Raw genomic sequence first — 17,556 nt, forward strand, 5'->3', positions numbered from 1 at the left:
ATAACACAAAGTAAAAGCTAGGTCATCTTAAACTTCCAGTAAATCTTCCCAACTAAAGCATGGTAACATATATTTCCTGAAATTTGTTATTGTCTACTGTAGCACAGGGCAGCAAACCACAAGATATTACTGGCAGGTTGATTTGATAAGAATTGTGAGCTAGAAATATAAAGTGATAAGGGGGCAATGCAGAGATCATTTTCAACATTTTTCAACCAGTCCAAGTAGGCCATATGTGGTACAGGTCTCCTTCTTACCATTATAGTAACTAAGAAGCCAGCACTCAATTTTTAGCAGTCCTTTAGCATGATTACACATGCACATGAACTGGGGACAGTTAGCAGCCTTATTCAGCTTCTTCTGGAGCTGCTGAAAACCTTTCCCCTAGCTTCCACAGAATCCAGATTGGCATATTAATAATTCACACTGGGTGCAGTGTACTGCCTAGAGCTGTTGCTACTCAGTGAGGTTTTACCTACAATAATAAGATGGCACTTTTTTTTCACACTCACATTTACCCTTGGTACCATCAGATTCTAAAAGCACATGTAACTTATTAACAAGTCCCAAAATGCAAGTTCTCCAGCAAGTAAAAAATTCCCTTTAATATCCATAAAGGATTCCCGCAGAGTTTTACAGTACCAAAGCAAATGTCTCTGACAGTTAAAAAACTTCAAGTATCCAAACTCTTCATATTATTAGAAAAAAAAGAAATTCAAGGAAGGACCATTACCGAGCCTTTCCACTGAGAGAGGAGGTGTTATGTCAGCAGAGCAGCAGCAGTCTTCCACCTAGCAGGGACTTCCTGGGAGGGCCTTGGCACCAAATCACAATTGCATGGCACCTCTGGTTAGAAAAAGAACAGTATAAATCTTGGGAAGCAGAACTATAGATGTTTTTTTGGACCGAGGCTCTTGTTTTTTACATATTTGAGACAACAACTGTAAAAGTAATTAGTTAATTATCCTTATGAAATAAACATGTGAAACCAATTAAAAATTAAGTAAAAAACACTGTTTCTAATTTATAGGAAGATATTTGTATCTTTCAGATAATACTCCAATTTTAAGATTTATGTTTTGATTTTTTGCATCTAAATTCTTTACAAATTACTCCCAGTCTGACTGAAACAAGTTAATATTTGGTGTTGAGGGACTCTCATGCTAGTCTGACTGTCTCAGCCCTACTTCCACTAAAATCAAGAACAAGATTCCCCTGGCTTTCCACATGGAAGGTCTGGTAAGAAGGCCATCTCCAATTTGCTTATGCTTCCTCTTTGAGCCATCAACTCCAAAGCCAGACATAAAACCCTAATAAAAAAAGTGGTTGGGTGGGAAGAAAAAAGCTCTACCAATATCCATGTTTATCAAAGGACCAGCAAAGTGGGGAATATTCTCATTCATATGTACAGCACCTGAAAGTACCTAGTGTGAATGAAATTCAGAAAAATTATGGAGAAATGTTTAATCAAAAGATCTCTGCACAACTGAGAAGCATGCAATCAGTATCTTACTCTGACTGAACAGGCTTGCAAATAAGTTCACCACATAGTGACTACACACCTTATCAGTCTTCTTATATCATAACTAAAGCACCAGGAATCTAATGGTGTATCCATCTGAAATTTCATCAGGCTATTAATAAACTGAGTGCTTTCCAGGTACAGTCAATAGCAACAGCAAAATTTTTGGGTTATGGGTAGGAATAAGATATTGCCTGAGTAAACCTATTAGCAGATTAAAATATGTTTAAATATTTTATCATTACTGTTTGCTGGTTGTTTTTGTCTATTTGTTTTTTAGTTTTTTTGTTGTTGTTCCAGTGAAAGTCCATGGTTTGAGTCTGCATGCTGCTGTCACACCACAACTGTATTTTCCAGGAGAAGGCCTTTCTTCAGCTACACTGCTATCCTAGCACTGGTATTCCAAATCTCCCATGCCAGGACAATGGGGCAGTGGTTATTCTGTAGCATAAGAAATTGTCAGCCTCACACAGGCTGTATATTACATTGGTAAACTGTAGACTAAGCTATAGGATGTGGTGCTTAAAATAACATTTATCTGAGGCTCCTGTTGAGGACTGTGGTATGTGACCAGTAACAGGGCTGAGCTGATACATGCACTGCTGAGTAATCCAAAGCCCAGACTTGAATAAAAAGAGCAAGCCAGCGAGGGCTTCTGAGACCAACATCACCAGGTTACTTATAACCATCCATACACTCCGCTCTTCTCTCCACAGCAGGGTCCTCCAGAGAGCTACTATCACATCTGGACTGGGAATCATTCCCTATTTAGCTCTCAGGAGCACGGCTGGAAGCCAGGAGAGATAAAATTGAAATTAAAAACTTTCATTAGCAACTGCTGGATTAATTGGGGTTATCACAAGGAAAACCTTCTCCAAGTCAGGGGAAAATCACGACTCTTGTGACAAAGCCTCCATCCTGTGCCTTGGGTGCAAAACTCCATCCCAGTGGGTTGACCTTCCAGAGCCTCTCTGTTCAACCCATCCAGGCCCTGCAGGCTGCTGTCATGCACCCATCCCCACCTGGTGCAGGGATGGGTGCAAAGCATAGGTACAAACGGAGTAAAAACCATCCAAATGAGTAAGTGCCACAGAGGCATCTCTACACTGGTACTCTCAGTGGTACAAGACAGCCAGGTAACTGGTAAGATTAGCCCAGAGCTGACACTCCACTTCAGTAAACAGACAAATGAGCCCAGATGGCTTTGAATAGCTGATTATCCATCCTTGTTGTGTAGCACGAGCACGACCTGAGAGGCACAATGAACGCAATTCCCTCTCTGCAGTCACTAGGAGCTGGAGAGGCTCAGCCTTCAGTGTCATTTATCTCCTTGTCACAGTAGGGCACAGCACAGTGCAGCTTGTCAGACAGTGCCTCTGCCCCAGACCATGCTTTAGCTTTCTTTTGGTCCAGTACAGCACACCCAAGACCCCATGTGGTGGGCTGCACAGGAGTGAGCATGAGTCACCTGCAGGCAAAGGGAACAGCAAAAGAGCAACGAGCCAAGAATTGGTTCTGCTTTGAGTTCCGGACCAGCACCACCGTGCAAGCCCAAAGGACAGTTCATTATCACCTGTGGCCATTAGAAGATGGGAGGTTCCCAGAGTCAGCCCTACTGTCCTGCAGGAAGGGACATGCAGAGGTGTCCCCAGCTCCAGGCAGCTGTTCCAATGCTGTCAGCCCTCTGCAGGGAGGGTCCCACACCTCACAGTGCCTTCAGGCACAGACAAATGCACACACTGTATGTCAGTGCAGCTGACTGCTCTGCAATTCCTTCAAGAAATCATGCTGGCTTGTCCTCAGAAAGCTTGACAACATTTTTTTAATGGGCATACAGACTACACTTGTCCTTAAAATTTTAAGGTATAGAAGAAATTAGGACCAACAATTGTTCTTTCCAGCAACCCTCCCTTCTACATAATGAGCCCAAGGCAAAGCTCAATGACTCCTAGGCCTCCAAAGACATGTAATCACATTGACCCTTTGCAATAATAGGTTGCTCTTCCATAATCCCCTGCCTAATTCCACTTAGATAGCAACTTCATTTATGAAACCTCATATGAGCACAAGCATGCCTTGCTGCTTGCACACATTACCTGTTGTAAAACCAGGCATCTCAGTACTGCTTTGCTGGAAATGCTGTCAGGTTAACTCATTTGAATATTTATATTATGTTATGTTATGCTTCTCACATCTGCTTGTGGAGGGCCACATGCAACCAGCACATCCAAACCCAGCATCAGCTTCCTTTATATGATTCAATACAACTTCTGGACTCATGAGGTTTGCTGGCAAGCTTCCTTATTCCTTTTCTGCTCCCCTACCAGTTATGCTGCCATTTTCCAGGAAATGCATTTCCATTTACATTAGGAAATAACTACTGCAAAGCATCTACAGATAGATGACGATTGATTACTTCAGAGTGTAATATTGCTACAGATATATAATACTGGTACAGATGTACCTCAAACACCTAGAGTCTTTTACTATCAGAGTACTTTACAATCACAAGCAATGAACCTTCAGTGAGGCAGGAGTGGGTACTGCAGAGATATGTTAGACCTGAAGAGAGATGGCCCCAGATGCCACCTCTCAGGAAGGGCTCTCCTGAGAGTGTTACTTTATAGAAAACCATCAATGATCTTCACAGTTATTTAGGACCTTCCTTCTATGGAAGAACCTAACAGGTTAAAATGTAAAGCTGGATTTTATTATGAAGACTTCATCACTTTAAACAAGGCAAACAAAAAAATCTCAAGCACACAGGGTTTGGATGAGACGAACAAGAGAAAAAGCAGTGCCAATTTTCAGCCAACTGGCATTTCAGTGGTGTCAGGGCACTTGATCACTATCCCTTGGGGGAGACAGCACTGCAAAACCATAAAAACCTAGAGGGAATAACTAGATAAGGGAGCAATGTCTTAAAAGCAGTGACAGAGTCCATCATACACAGTTGGCTGGAGCACAACAGGACAGTTGTAACCAGATCTCTGAGCAACCCCCTTAGTATCCATGGGCAGCAACCACAACTCTGATCTACCCTTTTATATCGCTCTCAAAACAGTAATCCATCTTTTACCTCCTGACTAGTCCAGCTAGAAGGAAAAACTCCATGACTACCCAAACAAAATGATAGCTACAGTAATATTTTGAAAGAAGGTATTCAAGCACCTCCTACTCTCCTGGATTATCTTTCCCAGCTTGCCTAGTGTGGGTTGTTAATGCTCCATTTGTATGGTTACCCACTCACATCCACACCCCACAGATGTGGTGTTCACAGAGAGCAGAGGTGGCAATATGCAAGGCTTACAAAGTAAATTAAAGGTGATGGGTAGGAAATTATTTTCCATTTTTAACCGTAACTGCCTGGTAATTACAGACCTCTTGTTTCTTTTCTCCTTAACAGAGGTGCACACACTGATAGGAACTTTAACAGAGATTCAGCCCCCAACTCTAAACCCACCATGTCCAAAGGCAGCTCTCTCATGTTTCTGCACTACTGATCTTACCCATCAAAACAAGAGCATCATCCACATAAATTCAACAATAGCAGCAAAAGTCCACTGAACCCTAGGCTCTTGCCCTCTCCTCTGGATAAAAATCTACTTTGGGGTCAGTGCAACAATTTTGTTTATTAACAAGCTGAGAAAGGAAAAAAGTGCTTAGAGTTCATTTGTTTCCAGGCAGGGGCTATTTCCTCCCTCTCCCAGCTGGAGAAAGGAACTTATTTCTAAAAGGTTTGTTTATGGGGCTGATACCTCTTCAGAACGGACAGAGCAGCCAAGTTCTGAATTCACCATCTCTCTCTGTGGTGGCATTTCATAGCTTTGCCACTTTATGTCCATGCTGCTGGTATGCACTTCACCCTGCAGCAGTGTGATACTCCGAGGGCTTGAGCCACGCACTCATCCATGCACCCCGTGAAAGTCCAAGAAAAACAGTATTTGTTGAGGTTTTTACATGCACTGGCATGTTTGTTCAAGGATGTGTCAAAGAACACAGAGTCCTGAGCTGTCCTCTGTGTTGCAAAGATATCCTAATACTACAGTTGTCTTTAAGGAGGAACCTTTTTGCTCCACAGAGCTCTTGTGGTGCAAGGCAGGGGGCCGAGGTCTGATTGGATTAAATTTTGTGATAGCAATCCTGAGACCAAACTGCTCTGATTAGGCTTCAGGTCCTCAGATAAACTCAGACAATTTACACATGAGTGTGAGAGGAAGGGAGAAACCTCTCAATCAATGCCTCCAGAGAAGGAGGAATGGTGTAAGAAGCAAATGACACTTATGCACAGTAAGGTCAGAAAAGTTTGGACGCACCTGAAAAAAGTAGTGCACAGATTCTGAGCTTTACAGTATTTATCACAATTTTGAAACAGGAACAGAAATAATATTGGATACAGAAATTAGGAATTTGAGAAATGGGGCAGTACCTGACAGAACCGTGCATAAGTCCAGGCTATAAACCCCTTTTGTCTCTGGCTTTAAGCAGCAGTATGAACATACATGAGGGGAGCATAAGCACTCAAAAAGAGATCCCTAATTCTCTTCCCCTCAGATCAGAATTTGAGCAACAAATTTCTGGAAGTGAAGATGACACCCATGTGACATTTCAGCAGCCCTGGCCTCCTCTGCAGGGACTGAGCACACCCCAGGCAAAGCCCTGAGGACATGGTGGGGAGAACCCACAGCACAAGCATTAACTCGATGCTCCTCCCAGCTGGCTCCCTGAGCCCAGTTCTCCTTTCTGCCATGGCTTACAAAACTAGAACCCTACATTTAGAGAGGTTACATCTCTCCCTCCTCCCTTTTCAGAGGGATACAAGAGCTTGCATCTCCACACCATCCTGCATCAAGGCAAGTTTTGATCTGCTTGGAGGTACAATCCAGCAGTAACTCTGGACCCAGCTCCTGGAGTGAGATCTGCAGCAGCAGCTTCCAGGAAAAGCCACCTGCTTCCTCTGCATGGTGCAATGGATCATCAGCCTCTTATGCATGCAGAGAGAAGTCCTGACCCATCCTGTGTCAGCATGAGTTTCTGGAACGTTAAGAAACTTCCTGGGGGATGTGCAGCCAGTCACGTATGGTCAATAGGAGCCTGAAAATCCTAATGGTTTAAAATTGAAAAAAGACAATTTTAAGCTAGAATTTTGCTCCTCCTCAGTTCTCTAATGATCCCTTCCTACCCCAAGCACCATTCTGAGAGTAACTGAAAGCATACCAGACAAGTGCTACACAGCAAAAGCTCTGGCACAGACTCCTTGTAGGGCTTGAGTGGGGAACAGAGGACTAGAAAAGTGTGTGAGAACACCATTCTGTCACTCCAGTAAATGTTCTGTGGAGTTGTTTTTTTTTTTTATAACATATCACATTAGACCAAAACACTACAGTATGTTAAATCTCCTGCAGAGATTTTGTCTGATCTCTTTTTGCTGCTGGGGTAGTTTAAAAAAACCCCATGCAATCTGCACATAGGCTGAAGGGGAGTCATTCAGATACACTGTGCCCTTCAAAGCAGAGAGGAACAAGAGCAGTAGTATGGGGTCTCAAGGGCAAAAAGGCAATGTCCCACAGCACAGGTCCTGCCTGCAGTTCCAGCTATCTTTCCAGCATCTCCTCCCAGTCGCCCAGTCATAGATGGGTGGTGGTGGGGCTACAAACAAACCCCAGACAATTTTACAGGGCTGCCCAGAGGGCAAGCAGAGTGTGACTGAGGAGAAAGAGGTTGGTATAGCTGAGCCAGCCTTTGAAGAATTCCCTTTGAAGATTAATATATCTTCTTTCCAATCATTAAAGAAAACAGTCAATTCCTGTTTTCTACAGAAAAGAAGGTAATGGTCTCCCAGTGCTCTGGCCAACTTTTTTTTTTTTCTTTCACAATAACATTTCCTAATTTCCTTTCAAATCTGCAGCTACCCCAGAGCCAGCCAGAAGACACTTGCATCTTTCATTACATGAAAAACACATCTCCTTTAACAATGCAGGCTTTTTCTTACATTTTGTGGCATTATCATCACTAGTAGAAAAGTCACAGTTTCAGACTTACCCTCCTTAGGTCAATTTTTCTGCTGACACATACCCAGACCAAGTCAGGACTGCTCCCAACTAAGTCACAGTGTTGCTGACTCCTTTAGGTTTCTGAAACTGCCCTGGGACTTAGCCTGCAGTGGCATTGTCCAGCCATCTCAAATCTCAGAGCAATGTTATCTCCATTTCACAGATTGAGAAAGAAGGGCAAAGAGAAGTGCACTCATTTGTCCACACAGCAAAATGAATACCAAGAATATGGGCAAAACCCAGAAAAGTCTCTGCCTCTATGCCTGCTACTAAGACTTCAATAAAAAGTAGCAAGATTAAAGTATATACTTGCTCTCTGTTACTCCAGTACCTACTAATTAGAGAATAAACCTGAAAAAGCAAAGATCTACTCTTACATTTCAATTACAATTACACAGATCAGATCTAGGTTGCAAAACTTCCCTGCTGTAATTCAGGGAAAGGTGGCAAATGATATGAATCCTATATCAACAGTTTGGCAAGTGTCCCTGATTTCAACACAACACTCAAAAGAGCTGGGAGCTCTTTTTCTGGGACCCCAGAAAAATAAGGGGTCTTGCCATATCTGCACTGGCAAGTAGGTGCCCTGCTAAAACACTCAGGATGAACTGCTGCAGCTGTTATTTTTAGAACTCCCTTTACTGCTTAAGTAATTTCTTGAGTACTTGATAAAAATAAAAAAACAACAAAACAAAAAAAAACAAAACCCAAACAAAACCACTGTATATTCTCTTTTACAAATTTCCCCATATAATGCTCTTCTGATTATGTTCCCAATATAATGTTCTTTTCCTCAAGAACACAAAAAGTCATAAAACAGCTTTCAAAGTACAATAATGTCAGTAGTCTAGTTTACTTCGTAACTGTTGGCTTTGACCCTTTTCACTGTATAAAATTTATTTGATAACTAAGATTATTGCAACATTAGTCAGTGAAAAGCAGTCTTCCAACTGTAGCACAGGCTTTTTATACTCTCTTGTTGCCCATAGCTCAACAAACTCCTGAATTTCTTTTCTTGCAGACATCTCTAGCAATGATGTGTGGATACTGCAACTTGAGTCACACTGAAACTAGATGATCTTTAAGGTCCCTTCCAGCCCATCATGTTCTATGATTCTATGAGTTTGGCCTTTGGGGATTTTTGGTTACTTCAAGCAGTATTTTGTGTTGAAGCTGGTGTTTTATCTGATCTTTCTCCATTAAAAAAAAAAATCCAACAGAATGAAACATATGAAAGAATGAAGCTAAGGCTGAATGTAGAGTGGCTGTCAACAACGCTGAGCTACTGGGTGACTAACCTTTGACTTGCATCTCACACAAAGCTTTTCTGTGTCCTCTTCCTCTTGAAGCTCCCCAGCAGCTTTTGGTGGCACTTGCCCTTCCCAGGGTTAGCCTAAATTAGGTCAGAGTTTATCTGAGAAGGGAGAGACTCTATTTTCTGCTTTCTGTTTGCACACTGCTGGGGTTGCGAAGATCAGGGGCTCCTTCAAGTTGCAAAAATTAAGAACTGGTGCTGGGATCTGCCAGATGTGCTGGCATAAAGCCAAAAAAACTCTCTGGAGTTAACAGTAATTGAGTGATAAGATGCCAGTTTTGGAGTTTAGATCCAGATTTCCCCTTGTGCCTATAAAACTCCAGGATAAAAACAATGGACTCCAGGAATTATTCTCCCTTCCAATTGATGAACAGAAATCTGGATGTTCAGTGGTCACATTTTTTGTCCTTTCATAAAATAATTTTCCTGATAAACTCGGAGGTGAGGGCTGTCACTTGTGCCAAAAAACAAAACTTAAAATCAGCCAATTTAAGCTCTCTTGAACACGCTGAGATATACTGGAAACTTGTTCAAATTAGCCTTGTTTAAGAATTAAGCCTCCAGTGAATTCAAATCCTTTAATACTATAATTTATTTTTTTTTTAGTGACAGGAGATCCCCTCCTGTCACCACCCATCCAAAAAACAGGGGAAAAGAAGGAATTTTCTATTTTCACTGCAAACATGTAATATTTGCCCAGTACCATCGGAGTGCAGTAGCAGAAACAAGTCTTCTGGTCTAAGATCTCACAGGGTACCCGTGCAGCCCCCAGCACTAAGCCCTGCAAGGCTGTGCTCACCCCACTACCTTCTCCACAGCTTTAATGATGGAGTACAAGAGAGGTGAGCACAAAGAATCTCAAAACAAACTGAGATGACATTAATAAATTAAAAATGTTCTTGCTAATACATCACCATCCAGCTAAGGTGCAGTAATTTCAGGGGACGTGCATCCTGCTCTTGCAGACAATGCTGCTTACAGGGAGTAATCCTGTTGCCTGCAGTCAGGTTGCTGTTATGAGTAAGGTTGTCTGGATCCTGCCATTAAACAAAAAACATTAAAACAAAGTTTCCAATTTCATTTCACAGGATTTAGCATTGCATGAATTTTCTTTCCACAAGCCCACAGTTATTATTGCTTACAGAGGTATGCAACAATCTATGGTTTAATAAACAAGAATATTCAAGAATTACTTATCCATCTACAAGGAGGAATCTACTTATCTGCTGGCTGGAGAAATTTATTTAAATATCAGTCACATGCTGGTTTTGGGGCTTGTTATTATTTTGTTAAACTCCTACTAGGAGTCATAGAAATGTACACACACAAACATTTGTATCTGATATATATATATATATAAATCAGACCAATATTTCTGTAATATCCATCAGTAATAAACAGAAATCCCAGATTCACTAATGCCAGGTGCTTTTTTCCCTACAGCACTCATTCCTAAGCAAAAGTCACCTCAGCTGGTAAAGCTGAACCGGGGATTATCTTTATACAGCAAGATCTTGGCTGCATGACAGAAAAATTAAAGGAGCCTGCCGATCAACTAAAATACTACAGCTCCAAGTATGTTTGGATGACAGCCAAAGTCTTGGAATTGTTTTGCCATGAAATCTGCTTTTAGACAGGAAGAACAGGAAAGTTTTCAGTCTGGAAGAGGCTCTGTGATGAAAAGCTTGGAAATCAAGCCCATTATTCACATCCAATCAAGCCTGCCCCTCCTGCTCCTTGCTCCTCTCTCCATCCCCACACAAGCGTGCCCATGCACCCCACACATGCTCTGCACCTCTTACACATTTTTGGGTGTTGTTTTCAACCAGCTGCTCAATCTTTAATTCAAATTTATATTGCTGATTTGCCATTTGAGCAAGTTAGGCTTCATTCACTCAATACAGTTCATAGAGATGACTGTCTTTTAAAGTAAGTTCTTTGACAGGATTATATATGACATATACTTCTACTTCAGGTCTACCGGCACCAAAAGACAGTAAGTTCAATATTACAAAGAGGTTCTACCTGCTTTTTCCTCTCTGTTTCTGCTGGAGTCTTGGTCTGGAGCTGCATTTCAGACACCACATACTCTTATCTGACACCTCGGTTTCTGCACAGGCAAGTACAGCACAGATATGTATTTTGAATGCAAATGAGGTATAGAACTGTACTGCTTTTGTGGCTGTAATACAGGGAGATCTCTACAGCCCCTGCTGCTGGTGAATTCTGGCAGCCATTCTCTCACTGAAGGCAGCAAGAGCACAGTCCAGGGTCTAATCCTGGAAATAACAGATGATTAAAAAGCAGAGCCTGCATACCCTGAGGTAGAATGTCTGGCCAGCTTCTCTTCACCTGGGACACCCAAGGAGTGTCCTCCACCCCTCCCCAGGCCTGCAGGTAGCTGTCCCAGCAAGGCCTGGATGCAGTGGGGAGGTAACCTCAGCAGCTGCAAGAGCACTTGTTCTGCACTGATCCCACCTCCATTTCCATACAAGCCATTCACATAATTTTCATAACACCATATGTAATATAGATAATATAATAATAACATACAGACATATATATCTAATGTAGAATATATATGTTAGTCATTCATAACACCATATCTATAATATCTGCTTTTGTGGTTTCAAAACAATAAATCTGGTTTCACAACTCCTGCTACTGAAGCAGTATTACCTTGTAGCAGCCTAACGCTTGCTAAGCCAGATTTCTGTAAGCAGTTGTGAGAGGCTGACAGGGCAGAAGCAAACTTTGGGCTTGCTCCTGTACTGTCCCCTTCTCTTTCACCCTGGCATCAGAGGGCATGGAGACCAAGAACTCCCTGCCAGCTGCCCCAGCACACTGCATGGAAAGGCAGTTCCATGTCCTCAGCTGATCTGTGCTCTGCTATTACTGGCACTTCTTGTGCCTTCACTGTGGAAAGCTGTGATCACTGCCACAAGGGCTCCAACACTGCTCTCTGATTTGAATCTAAATCTCATTGTCATGAGACAAACCTGTCCCATACTCAGCTTTTAGACCAACAGGTGTAGAGAAAATTTCTAACACATAGAAACTGTTTGCCTCCAATTTATTTGTTATTCCAGGCTTGGAAGGGAATGAAAATTGTCATGCAGACATGTAGCAGGGGTTTTAGTCACTGAAGGTTAAGCATGACTGAGAGACATCTAGGCATTGCTTGAAGCCTTTTTGTCTGTGCTCTGCTTACACTTAGCGACTTATAGGTAGTTACATAATTATTGTTTTACCCAGCTGTCTCTAGGATCACTTGTGGATACTACAAAAACACTGAAGTGGCCACACAATCCTTTATGGCTTGGAGAACTGAGAGAGTTCATTACAACCTCAAACATAGTCAATTCACAGCTACTGAGCATTTCCCTGGCAAGCTGCAGTAGGCAAAGAGTACCTACCTTGGCTCAAAAATAGCCTATTCAAATGCCTCACCTGTCTTTTGAGACATGCAGCGTGAACTACTACAAACATTCCCAAAGGCAATGCCTTGAAGGGTGGTTTATTTGGGATTTACTGCCTGCCTAAGTCATCAGTCTACTACCCCCAGGCACACTGCTGTAGTCCAGTGGTTTTTGTTCCCTTACATCCAGCCAGAAATTTGATTTTGCTCTGGCAGCTCTGTTGTCACACGAGGCTGTTCCTTAGTGTTCAGCATTTCTCAGCAGCCCAGGCAAAGCCAACTGTGCTTGCTCTGAAGATGCAGCAGAATGGCATGTCTTGCTCTCCCCTTTGGAAGGGTCAAAATTCCACTGAAGAGCAACAGCAGAAGGGCCCTGACAGACTGCTGCCACGGAGTGGCTCATGCTACCAAAGATAAATGAGCTCTCTGATCCCAGGAACAGGAGGTCACCATCTTGTTCAGCTCTTTGCATGCTTACATGCACAGTATTCAGTCTGTTCTTGTTTCCCTCCTCATCACCTGCAAAATACACACACGCAGACACACACACACACATGTGTATATATACATATATATATATATACACACACACACACATGTGTATATATACATATATATATATATACACACACACACACAAAAAACTGCTGACCAGGGGAAAAAGGAAAGGGGAAAAGTCAGCCACCCAGCAGCCCATAAATCCCCTCACTTCACTGCCAAGTAGTTTAACATATTATAATGAGGCAGAAATTTGGTCATGACCTTAACACTTAGTGTTACCTCAGGACTCCTGACCAAGACATTCAGAATCAATTTTCCCCTTCCTCTAAAACTGAGAGAAAACCAAGTTCTTCTGTGCAGACACTGTGCTGGTACTACCTACAAGTGATGAGGTACTCTGATAAACTGGCATCAGAGACCACAGAAACCGTATGTATACTCTGGTCTTCAAGAGGGATCACCTCTCCCAGTTTATCAAATGGCTTTGCAGTTGCTTGGGTGTGACATTAATTTTATGCTTACATGTGCTTATACTTATCACTCTCAAAGCATCTTGACATAGTATGGTGCAAACCGATGTGCCTCTGCATGAAAACTGGTAGTTTGTCTGCACAAAGAAATCAAATTGATTAGACCAAGATAGCTTTCAAATCAATTTAATCTGATAAATCTGTACAACTCTCCCTTGTGGATATTATGAAAAGCAATGAAGAATGCTTAGGCTGGCATCACATCATGGACCAACAGCAGAGTTTTCACACAAAGGAACTCAGTTGTTGAGCTGTTAGGTATTAGCAGATACTACTTGATTAAAACAGATTTCATCTCAGGAGAGGTTGGGAAAGAGAAAGGGAAGGGAGTGCTAGGTTATTATCATTCTCTGCATCTTATTTGCATTAACTTGGTTTATGGAATAGTTATGTGGGTATTCTTGCAAAACTAATTCTAATTCACCATATAATCCTCTTTGTTTACTTTGGTTCCAAAGAGTGCAACATACTAAGGCATGTGTTCTCAGCACTAGATCTCTCTTCTTTGTCACAGGTATATTTTATCTTTCAGATGACATCTACGCATTTATTTCATTTCCCAAACAGCCATGGGAGAATGGTTTCAGCCAGACAAAGGGAAAATATTTGCTCTGTTCAGGAGTCAAATTTAGCAAGGAAAACTTAAGAGCAAGTAAAACTATACTATGGGCTACAAGGTCAAGAAGAAAACTGGACATTCGGTTTTGCTTGCAGTTGAAGTCCAAAGTGATGCCAAATTGTGCCAAAACCCAACCCACTTTGGCTGAAAGAGAATCACTGCATTTGAAAGTGAGCCAATAAAGGGATGCTTAATCACAACCAAGGCTTCTGCCTTTCAGCACTGCAGCTAGATGTATGAAGACAAATATACCCTGGCCTGAAAATCCAGTACATTATCTCACTTTTCTCATCTCGGATCAAAACCAAGAAAGGGAGAATAGACTCAAGGAGGTGCGTAGGCCCTGCTGCTTTGCTGCTGCTTGCAATTCCCACTATTTCCATCATCCTCTTGTAGCCCTGTATTTTCTCTCTTCTCTGCTGCATTATTAACTGAATTTCAACTAACTCTTTCCCACCAGCTGTCTAAATCAACACTTTTCTTTCAGAATTCTCAATTTATTGCAATCATCCACAATAATTCCATTTTTTGCTTGATGAACCACCCCATCCCTCAGCTGCATGCTAATCATCATCACAGCTTCATTCACTTCACAGGCCTTCCTCTCCAATTCTTCATCTAATGTAATGCTCTTTGGCCACCATAACCCTAAGCTTTTTCCTGAGACACCTTGTGAGATCTGGTTTGCAAGCAGCAGTTACCCTTTGGCCCTTTCTCCTTGGCTTCACCTGCACTTATCCCTTAGCATGGTACTATATATCTTCATTTCATATCCTCTTTTAATTTTGATGACTTTTTCCTTCCCTTTTATCTCACCTTCTGTCTAGCAAATTGGTCCTACTGGTTCATTAACACATGTCACCTAGACTGATGCTACAGACCATCTCTGAGAGAGATCCTGTAGCAGGAATGGTCTTTCTCATGACAAGTGTTTTCTCCTTTTCTGGAGACATCAACTCACCCAGTTTGGGCCCTGCCTCCAACATTATGCCTTTGACACAAGATCTTGCTGATTTCACCCAAGAAAATTTAAGCATATTCATTTCCCCACAACTCTCCTTTCATCCTCCCATGTCACCAGATCAGAAATTTATCATCTTCATGGGGGTTCATCTTGCTTCTAACTTAGGCTAACAAAACAAAACAAAAAAATCCCAACAATTTTAACCCTCTCAAAACAAACTTTGTCAGTCAGAGCTTATTCTATAAGCAAGAGAGAAAAAAGAAAACTCAGACCTTTGAACAGAATTTCTCAGCACACCTTCAGAGCAAGCATCACCACTTCCTCCCAGATAATTCAGAGGGGACACACCAACTACAAATACAGTTCCTCCTCAGGCAGGCCTGAGAGGAGCCTCACACCCTACCTGCTCCTTCTGTGCCGGGGCCCAGGAAATCAGCTGGATACCATGCTCCTGGCCTCACTCCCAGCACCTTTGTGCTGCTTGGTTAAACAGGAACAGCTGCTCCCCTATATCCTTAAAAGCATTTGCTCTTTTCTCTAATTCCTCACTTGTACTGGTGACCCCATGCCAGGTGAGTCATGGATGTAGCTCACACCTGCTCTCACCCCTTCCCCTCACCTCGGCCTTAACCCTGCCATTCTTCCCTCCCAATAGAGACCTTTTAGGCTCTCCCAACTACTGACATCTGCACTTAGTCACTGCCTTCCTCAGATGCTTCCATATTTTCCTCCTTCCTTTCATCTCAGTACTTTCTTAGTGCACTGCTATACTAAGAAGGCCTTCAGAAAGACCTTTAGAAAATGTCTGCTGGGACCACCATCTATCCAAGCAGTAGTACAGCTTCTCAGTTGCCTTCTACCCTGCCAAAATGCCTTTGGCCTTTGATCTGGACTGAGCTCCTTGGGGTGGGAATATTCACACCTGGTCCAAGAGCAACCTTTGAGGTGCTACAGTAATTAATAACAACAATGCAATTACCTGGGGCAGAACCTTTCACAGCTTGACTGCTTTACATGAGGAGATATTTCCTTCCTATTTTGTTTTTAGGTCTCTGCTTTACTCAACTGTCTTACTGGTCCTCAGGTTATGTGTAAGGAAAAGACAAAACTGCACAGAAATCCTAAGATGGATAAACAGGATGGCAGTATTCCTGGAAGACAACAGCCTTCATGCTGAAAATAATTCCATCTGAACTATTACTGTTGTAATTCCTGGCTCAGCACACAGAGATTTCAAACCCGTGATCTGTAGGTCGTTATGGTTTTTTCCTGCAGCTCAATAAAACCAGTCATAAATTTGCATTGATTTCAACAGTTTCAGGCCTCCACTCACAATTTACTCACCACTAGGTTGTTTTTTTTCTTTTGACATTTTCAATGTGAGAGCTCAGCTGAAATTTCAAAGTGCTCTTTCAAGCGAAATTTAATTTTAAAATAGACTGAAAGTAAAAGTGGGTGTTTTGTTCAAGCCAGTGCAGATTTGTGGTATCCCTGTTTTGGGAAAAAAAAAAATTACTTCCATTTCTCCCCTTTTTTCCCATTCTCATGAACCCCCAAAAATGTTATAAGCACAACTGCAGTCTGCAAAGAATTGCCTTGGCCTGAGTAGTACACCATCTTCTCTTAGTTTCCATTGCAGAAAAAAAAATAATCGGCAGATTTTACTGTTTTATTTCCACCAATGCCACTGATGCCATTGCTATAGGAACCCCACGCAGATCCCTGAGTGCCATCTGGTGACCCTCCACCCCTTCATGCCCTACACCTGTCCAAGCACACCTTGGTGGCACAGTGTTCCACAAAAAGCACAGGATTGGGTTGTATACCCAAGAGCCACCCTACATGCATCTGGGTGGGCAGACCACCTGGGAAGTGTCCTGGCAAACCCTAAGGCCACAGCCCTGTGGCCTATGTGTGACACAGCCAGGATGTTCCAGATGCTCTTCCCACGACATCCATCGGTCCCTAATGAGTTTGTGTGAGCAGAGGTCGAGTCCACGAAGCTTGGCATGGGTGCAAGCTGTAATTTAAACACAGCAAGCGGCAAAAAACATCTCAGGTGCATCCTGAGCTAGCAGATCACAGTACATCTGCACAGCCAGGCTGAGACCAGCCCCTCTCCTGGAGTCACCAGCACCACAGGCAAGAAGGGCAAGGCATGGCTTCCTACACTTGTGGCAGACTTTGTGACCTTTACACCTCTGAGGCTCCAGCAGATCGAGTTTCCCCAAAGCCTGGACATGTCCTCTCAGCACTGGCAGTGCCCAGCCTGTGGCTCACCTCTGCCTGACTTGCAACACTGCTTTTTCCACAGCATTTCGTCAGACTGCTGGAGCAATTCGGGCCCATACAGACTCTCTTTCAGATTGTCTTTGCCAACTCCCTTGTGACACTGCATCTTGGAGCAACATCTGCCTCTCCGTAAACTGCAGAACTCTTTTAAGTCGACGCCTCTGCAGTTTCTGTGTCTGCCAAGAGTGCAGAATAATGTGTGGGGCAGATGGTATTTTGCAGGTGTACGTCCCTTGCACACAGGTGTTCGGTACTGGCTGGGCACACACCTCAACTTTTTGCTCAGCATGCCAGGTAGACAGAGTGGAGGCAACTGCTCTATGTGGGAAAAGTTATGTGGGT

The 17,556-nt window shown here is 42.7% G+C and overlaps 1 protein-coding gene across 2 annotated transcripts in view; it reads right to left on the bottom strand.

Annotated features, from left to right (window-relative positions):
• The window catches only part of ACSL1 (acyl-CoA synthetase long chain family member 1), an 80,696-nt gene that overhangs the window by 47,767 nt on the left and 15,373 nt on the right, over positions 1-17,556 (bottom strand). The window contains exon 1 of one of the 2 annotated variants that reach the window (XM_071743284.1): positions 7,565-7,643. The exons of the other annotated variant lie outside the window; for it this stretch is intronic. The gene's annotated coding sequence lies outside the window, so the exon portion shown is untranslated. Of the gene's footprint in view, positions 1-7,564; positions 7,644-17,556 lie in introns of those variants that run through there. 2 annotated transcript variants of the gene reach the window in all.

The sequence above is a fragment of the Heliangelus exortis genome, chromosome 4 (assembly GCF_036169615.1).
Source record: "Heliangelus exortis chromosome 4, bHelExo1.hap1, whole genome shotgun sequence".
In the NCBI taxonomy this organism is placed as follows: Eukaryota; Metazoa; Chordata; class Aves; order Apodiformes; family Trochilidae; genus Heliangelus; species Heliangelus exortis.